The following is a 6766-nucleotide window of genomic DNA, read 5'->3' as shown; positions in this document are numbered from 1 at the left end:
AATCGATTGATCAATCCATCAAACAAATAAATAAAATGTGAGATGGCCTCATGAGAACAGGCATCCCAATTGCTCCTGAAATATTGATATTGCAACGATACTCATACTGCAATCAGCCCTGTCTGCTTTAAGTGACTACAGCATGGGAGAGCTTTCGCTCAGAGGGAAAATATTTGCTTTTGAAGCATAAGGTCTCTGGTTCAGTTCCTGCCATCTTCAGGCTGGACTAGAAAAGGACCAGGTTTGACCTCCTGCAGAACTGATTCAAAGGAAACGTCTTGTGTTCCTCTGCTATGGAGGCAATGAGATAACTAGGGTGCATCATCTGATTCTACTTTGAATGAATGCAATTTGACACCACTTTTACTGCCATGACTCCGGCCCAGTTTAGTTGTCCGAACGGATTCTCCCCTATGAACCACCAAGGTTGTTAAGATCTTCTGGAGGGGCCCTACTCTCGGTCCCACCACCCTCGCAAGCGCGTCTGATGGGGACGAGGGACAGGGCCTTCTCGTTGGTGGCCCCTCGGCTCTGGAACTCTCTCCACTGGAGATTAGAACTGCTCCTTCTCTCCTGACTTTTAGAAAGCTGGTGAAAACCTGGCTTTGGAATATAGCATTTGATGAGTGAGTCAATAACTCTTGACCACACGGACGGATGGTGTTGAATTGTGATTTCATTCTGATGACTTGGCCTTATGTAATTATATGTTTGTATTTTAATGTATTTTATGGATTAGTGTATTATGAAGTGTGATGTTTTTATACTATTGTTTATAAATCTCTTGTTGTGAACTGGCCTGAGTCCCTCTTCGGAGGTCGAGAAGAGCAGGTTATAAAAGGTCTAAATAAATAATAAATAATGACTCAATGCTATGGAATAATGGGAGTTGCAGTTTTACTAAGTTTTTAGTACAAATCTCTGGATCCCATAGTTTTGAGCCATGGCAATTAAAGTGCTTCCAAATTGCATTAATTTTGGGCTGCTGTGAGTTTTCCAGGCTGTATGACCATGCTCCAGCATATTTTTTGAGAACAACCAGCCAGGCTGTGAAGCTGTAAGGCCATTCAATGCTAATTAAGGCGGCCAATTGCAACTTTCACACTTGCCTCAAGCAAACAAGAGTTCTTTCTCCCACTCTGGACATTCCACAGATATATAAATCTCACTTGCTTAGTTTCCATCATACCTCACAACTTCTAAGGATGCCTGCTATAGATGTGGGTGAAACATCAGGAGAGAATGCTTCTGGAACATGGCTGTACAGCCTGGAAAACTCACAGCAACCCAGTGATTTTGGCCATGTAAGCCTTTACAATGCATAAATTTTATGGTCTACACCAGGGGTCCTCAAACTTTTTAAACAGAGGGCCAGGTCATAGTCCCCAAAATAATTGGAGGGCCGGATTATAATTTGAAAAAAATATGAATGAATTCCTATGCACATTGCACATATCTTATTTGTAGTGCAAAAAACACTTAAAAACAATACAATAATTAAAATGAAGAACAATTTTAACAAATATAAACTTATTAGTATTTCAGTGGGATGTGTTGGCCTGCTTTTGGCTGATGAGATAGGATTGTTGTTGTGAAAAAGTAGTTTCAGACTTAGGTTGACCCTGCATGAGGGCCGGGTAAATGACCTTGGAGGGCCGCTTCTGGCCCCCGGGCCTTAGTTTGAGGACCCCTGGTCTACACCTATGACAAAACTGTAACATGGCTTTAAAATAGAGTTGAGGTAGTGGAGAAAGAGAAACAGATTTGTGTAAATGTCTAAAATCAACCTCTAAAGTTGGGTATTCAGGGTAAACCTTTACCCGTTTTGTGTCCCAGCTTTTGGTCCTGATTGGTTTTTTGGGACTCTCCTGAAATTGGGAGGGCAGATACCTGTTTCCACTCTGGGGTGCTGAAAGATCTGTTTTCTATTGGCCCATTATTGGGGCAGGGGGGCTTCCCACCCAGGTTCCCCTTCCTGGTGCGCGCTTTAAGGAGGCTTCTTCTTACCTGCAGTTTCTACTCTAGACGAGGCGCTCGGCTGCAGGCACTGGCAGATGTGCAGCTTTCTTGGCCTGCATGCCACACATGCTCTCTCTTTTCAAGGTAAGGGGGCGACTTCTGTTTCTTAAGGTAAAGGTTGTCCCCTGACATTAAGTCCGGTCATGTCTGACTCTGGGGTATGGTGCGCATCTCCATTTCTAAGCCGAAGAGCCGGCGTTGTCTGTAGACACCTCCAAGGTCATGTGGCCGGCATGGAGCACTGTTACCTTCCCGCCGGAGTGGTACCTATTGATCTACTCACATTTGCATGTTTTTGAACTCATGTCGCTCCCCGGAACCAAACCTGCGACACTTTCGGTCAACAAGCTCAGCAACTCAGCGCTTTAACCCACTGCGCCACCGGGGCTCTAGAGTAAAAGGTGCTAGGTTGCAGGTACTGGCAGGTGCATACACACTCTGGGCCTGCACACCACACACACACACACCTTGGAAAGAGAGTGCATGTGTGGTCTGCAGGCCCAGTGTGAACGCAGCTGCCAATGCCTGCAGCTGAGCCCCTCCTCTAGAGTAAGAATTTCTTACTCTAGAGTAGGATCTTGGCTGCAGGCACTGGTAGGTGTGCACTTTATGGGCCTGGATACCACACACACACACACTCTCTTTCCAAGGCAAGGAGGCAAGTTCTGGGAGGGGCTTGGCTACAGGCACACACTTTCTCTCCCAGGCTACACATCATGCCAGCCAGCCAGCCACACACTCCCCAAAGCATTTTAAGGAGGCTTCCCACTTCCAGATAAGGAAGAGCGATGACCTCCTGGAAGAGGAAATGAGGGTTTACTTTTTGTTTTCTGCAGGATTAATAAAAAAAAATTAAACTATGATGCGGAGAAGTAGGCTTGAAGCCAGTACCTGTTGCTACTTGCTTTCGTGTCAAGCTGATTTTTGTACCAGGGGGAAGGTCTTTCCGTTATGTGCTTCTGAAGTACCGAAGGAAACAAAGGAAATGAAGGAAATTGGAGAAACTAAGTCTGTGCACAACTCTACTAGGTGACATTCAGAAAACGTTTACAAATCTTTCAGGACCCCAACACTAATCTAAGGGGAACACATTTAGGGTCAGGATCCATAGTTTGGGAAGCAGTGGGTTAGTCCAAGCTAGAACAAACCTATCAACTCAGTCGTTGAATGAGGAGTTAATGCACATCGACACACTTCATCCAATGACTCTACTCCAGATGGGAATAAATGAACTTTATTCGCATGTGAAATGGTTATATTTGTGGAACTCCATGTACACAACCATGTAGTGATTCATTTCCCAAGAGCTACAAACATGCAGCAGCGTGTGAAAGGGAACTGATGCATAGATGACAAACCAACATCATATTCATTTGCTCTTTTAATGTCATCCTGCTATCTTTACACCAGCCAACCAATTTATAAAGTTATTGGTAGCCATGTTGTTATTATTGGCAATGAATTCATTCTTGCCTGCCTTTATCTATAAGTTAACAAACAAACAGTGTCATATAGTTATAATGAAGAGAGGGCCAACTTGTTTTTTGCTGCTCTAGAGACTGCAATTTAGGCCTCTTCCACACAGTTTGTATAAAATCCACATTGAACTGGATTATATGGTAGTGTGGATTATCTGCCTTGATATTCTGGGTTATATGGCTGTGTGGAAGGGCCCTCTACACTGCCAGATAAAATCCAGGTTGTCTGCCTTGAACTGGATTATATGGTTCTGTAGACTCATATAATCCAGTTCAGAAGCAGATAATCTGGAATTTATCTGGCAGTGTAGAAGGGGTCACAAAGTAATTGATTCCACCTAAACTTTAGGAAAAACTTCCAGATGGTAAAAGAGGTCTGCTGTATTGGAGCATGATGGGGTCTCCTTCTCTGAAGGTTTTTAATCAGAGGTTACATGGCCATCTGTGGAGAGTGCTTTGGTTATGTCTTTCTACATGGCAGAATGGGTTGGACTGGCATCTTTCCCAATTCTATGATTCTATGAAACAAATAAAGGACCCTGAAGTTGTTGTGACATTTTGAAGGATTTGGCCATGTCTTCTAAAGGATGACATGGGATTGGGTGTAAACAAGTGAACCTTGTCTCCCATGCATTAACCTTGCGTTTACAAACCTTGCCTCTCCTTCTTGTAGAGGCAAAGGAGGCTTGGCCCACGAGAAAGGCGGGGAGGTTGTAATTACACCGGTTAGCAGTGAAGTACAGAACCACGGACTGAGTCCCAGAGCAATTATTAAGCAGAGTTCAATGCATTACACAAATGAGAACAGCTTGGGACATTTGAGTGCTGAGCGGCAGGGAGCGGAGAAGGGGTGGGGGCACGAGGGAAGCAAGCGAAGACACATTATTTAAGTGTTCTTGTAAGCCCTCTAAGATATTAATGCTGCAAATCTTCTTATGAATATTTAAGGACATAAAAGGGAGAGATGCTGCGGTCCGGCATTACCACAGTGGCCTATGATATAGTTGAGCCCACTTAAGAAAGCAATATCCGACATCCGTGACAGATTTAGACATGATAAGGCAAGGGAGAGAGTGGGGCAAGTTACTGTTTAAATGGACAGGGCGACGTACAGCACAAGACATGGGAGAAGATGTAACTTTTGCTTAACAGAAGCAGAGCAATAATAATGTACCCAAAAGACAAAGGAATGGGTCTTGGGACAAATGCAGCCTGAATTTTTACTACAAACCAAGATGACTTTACGGAGGCTATTGTATTTTATTTATTTATTTACACCATTTTTATCCCACCAATTTCAGCCTGAAGGTGACTCAGGGCGACGTACAGACCGGCAACAATTCAATGCCATGTTTATGAGCAAGTTTGAACTTTTACATACCTAAGTGTCATTTTTTCCGAGACCGGTTCTTGGCTCCCACATCATCAAAGGAGCTCAGCCAGAGTGAGAGCAGGGGCAAACCAACTGCTAAAATTAACTGCCATAGTATAGAGTTACAGCCTGTGTTGGACGGGGTTACACTCCCCCTGAAGACGCAGGTTCGCAGCTTGGGTGTGATCCTGGACTCGTCGCTGAGCCTGGAACCCCAGGTTTCAGCGGTGACCAGGGGAGCATTCGCACAATTAAAACTTGTGTGCCAGCTGCGCCCGTACCTTGGGAAGTCTGACGTGGCCACGGTAGTCCACGCTCTAGTCACATCCTGTATAGACTACTGCAACGCTCTCTACGTGGGGTTGCCTCTGAAGACTGCTTGGAAGCTCCAAATGGTCCAACAATCAGCAGCCAGGATGCTAACAGGAGCGGCACTCAGGGAGCATACAACTCCTCTGTTGCGCCAGCTCCACTGCCTGCCAATTTGCTACCGGGCACAATTCAAAGTGCTGGCTTTAGCCTTTAAAGCCCTAAACGGTTTTGGCCCGACCTACCTGTCCGAACGCATCTCCTCCTATGAACCAGTTAGGACATTAAGATCATCTGGGGAGGCCCTTCTCTCGATCCCACCGGCTTCACAAGCGCGCCTGGCGGGGATGAGAGACAGGGCCTTCTCAGTGGTGGCCCCTTGGCTGTGGAACACCCTCCCTACAGAGATCAGATTGGCCCCCTCCCTGTTGGTATTCCAGAGGAAATTGAAGACCTGGCTTTTCGAACAGGCATTTGACTAGGCAGTGCAATCGATTATTGGAACACAGAATAAGGATAATGAGGCTGGATTCTGATTCTATTGATGAGACGTGATGGATTGTTATATTGATATTGATGTTAATGTTTGCTATTTAATTAATTGTTTACTATTGTTTTAAATGTCCAATGATTTTGTACCATGTATATTGAAACTGTGTTGTTAACCTCTCTGAGTCACCTAAGGGCTGAGAAGAGCGGTATACAAATAAAGTAAGTAAGTAAGTAAATAAATAAATAATATGTCACCATGACAGTTAAAATGGAATATATTGTTATAATTGTGTAGTGTGAAAAGGTTCTAAATTGGTTATATCTACAGTTATACCTACAGTATAACCTAAATTGGTTATACCTTATATTGGTTATACCTACAGTTTCAGTTCATGGAAACTCCAATTGAAGAATGTCAAAAAAGAGTACTTGAAAATCTGGTTTACTAAAGATATGTGAGGTAGAAGATGGACAGAAGGACAGTTAGGTGTTTATTTATTTATTTACATTATTTATATCCCACCCATATTAGCCTGGAGGCGACTCAGGGCGATAGGTAGTCTAACTTTGGGCTAGTTTCATAAGCTCATCCACTATTATTTATTTATTTGCCACATTTATATTTCACCCTTCTTAACCCCAAAGGGGACTCAGGGTGGCATTACAAAGGCAACAATTCAATGGCATATAGTAATACATTGGTAAATAAACAAAAACGTTAAATGTATTATCAAAGGCTTTCAAGGCTGGAATCACTGGGTGGTTGTAGGTTTTTTGGGCTATGTGGCCATGTTGTAGAAGCATTCTCTCCTGATGTTTCACCTGCATCTATGGCAAGCATCCTCAGAGGTTGTGACCTCACAACCTCTGAGGATGCTTGCCATAGATGCAGGTGAAACATCAGGAGAGAATGCTTCTAGAACATGGCCATATAGCCCAAAAAACCTGCAAGAACCCAAAAACGTTAAAAACATGAATTTCAAGGAGGTGTAAGTCAAAGCAAAATGTGTATGTGAAAACATCTGATGTTGCTCAAAAAATTAAAAAATATAGGGCTTACCACCAAAGAGAGGTTTCAAATATTTCAGAAAAAGAT

The sequence above is a fragment of the Anolis sagrei genome, chromosome 2 (assembly GCF_037176765.1).
Source record: "Anolis sagrei isolate rAnoSag1 chromosome 2, rAnoSag1.mat, whole genome shotgun sequence".
NCBI lineage: Eukaryota > Metazoa > Chordata > Lepidosauria > Squamata > Dactyloidae > Anolis > Anolis sagrei.
The sequence above is the reverse complement of the archived record's forward strand: the minus strand, read 5'-3'. Positions refer to the sequence as shown.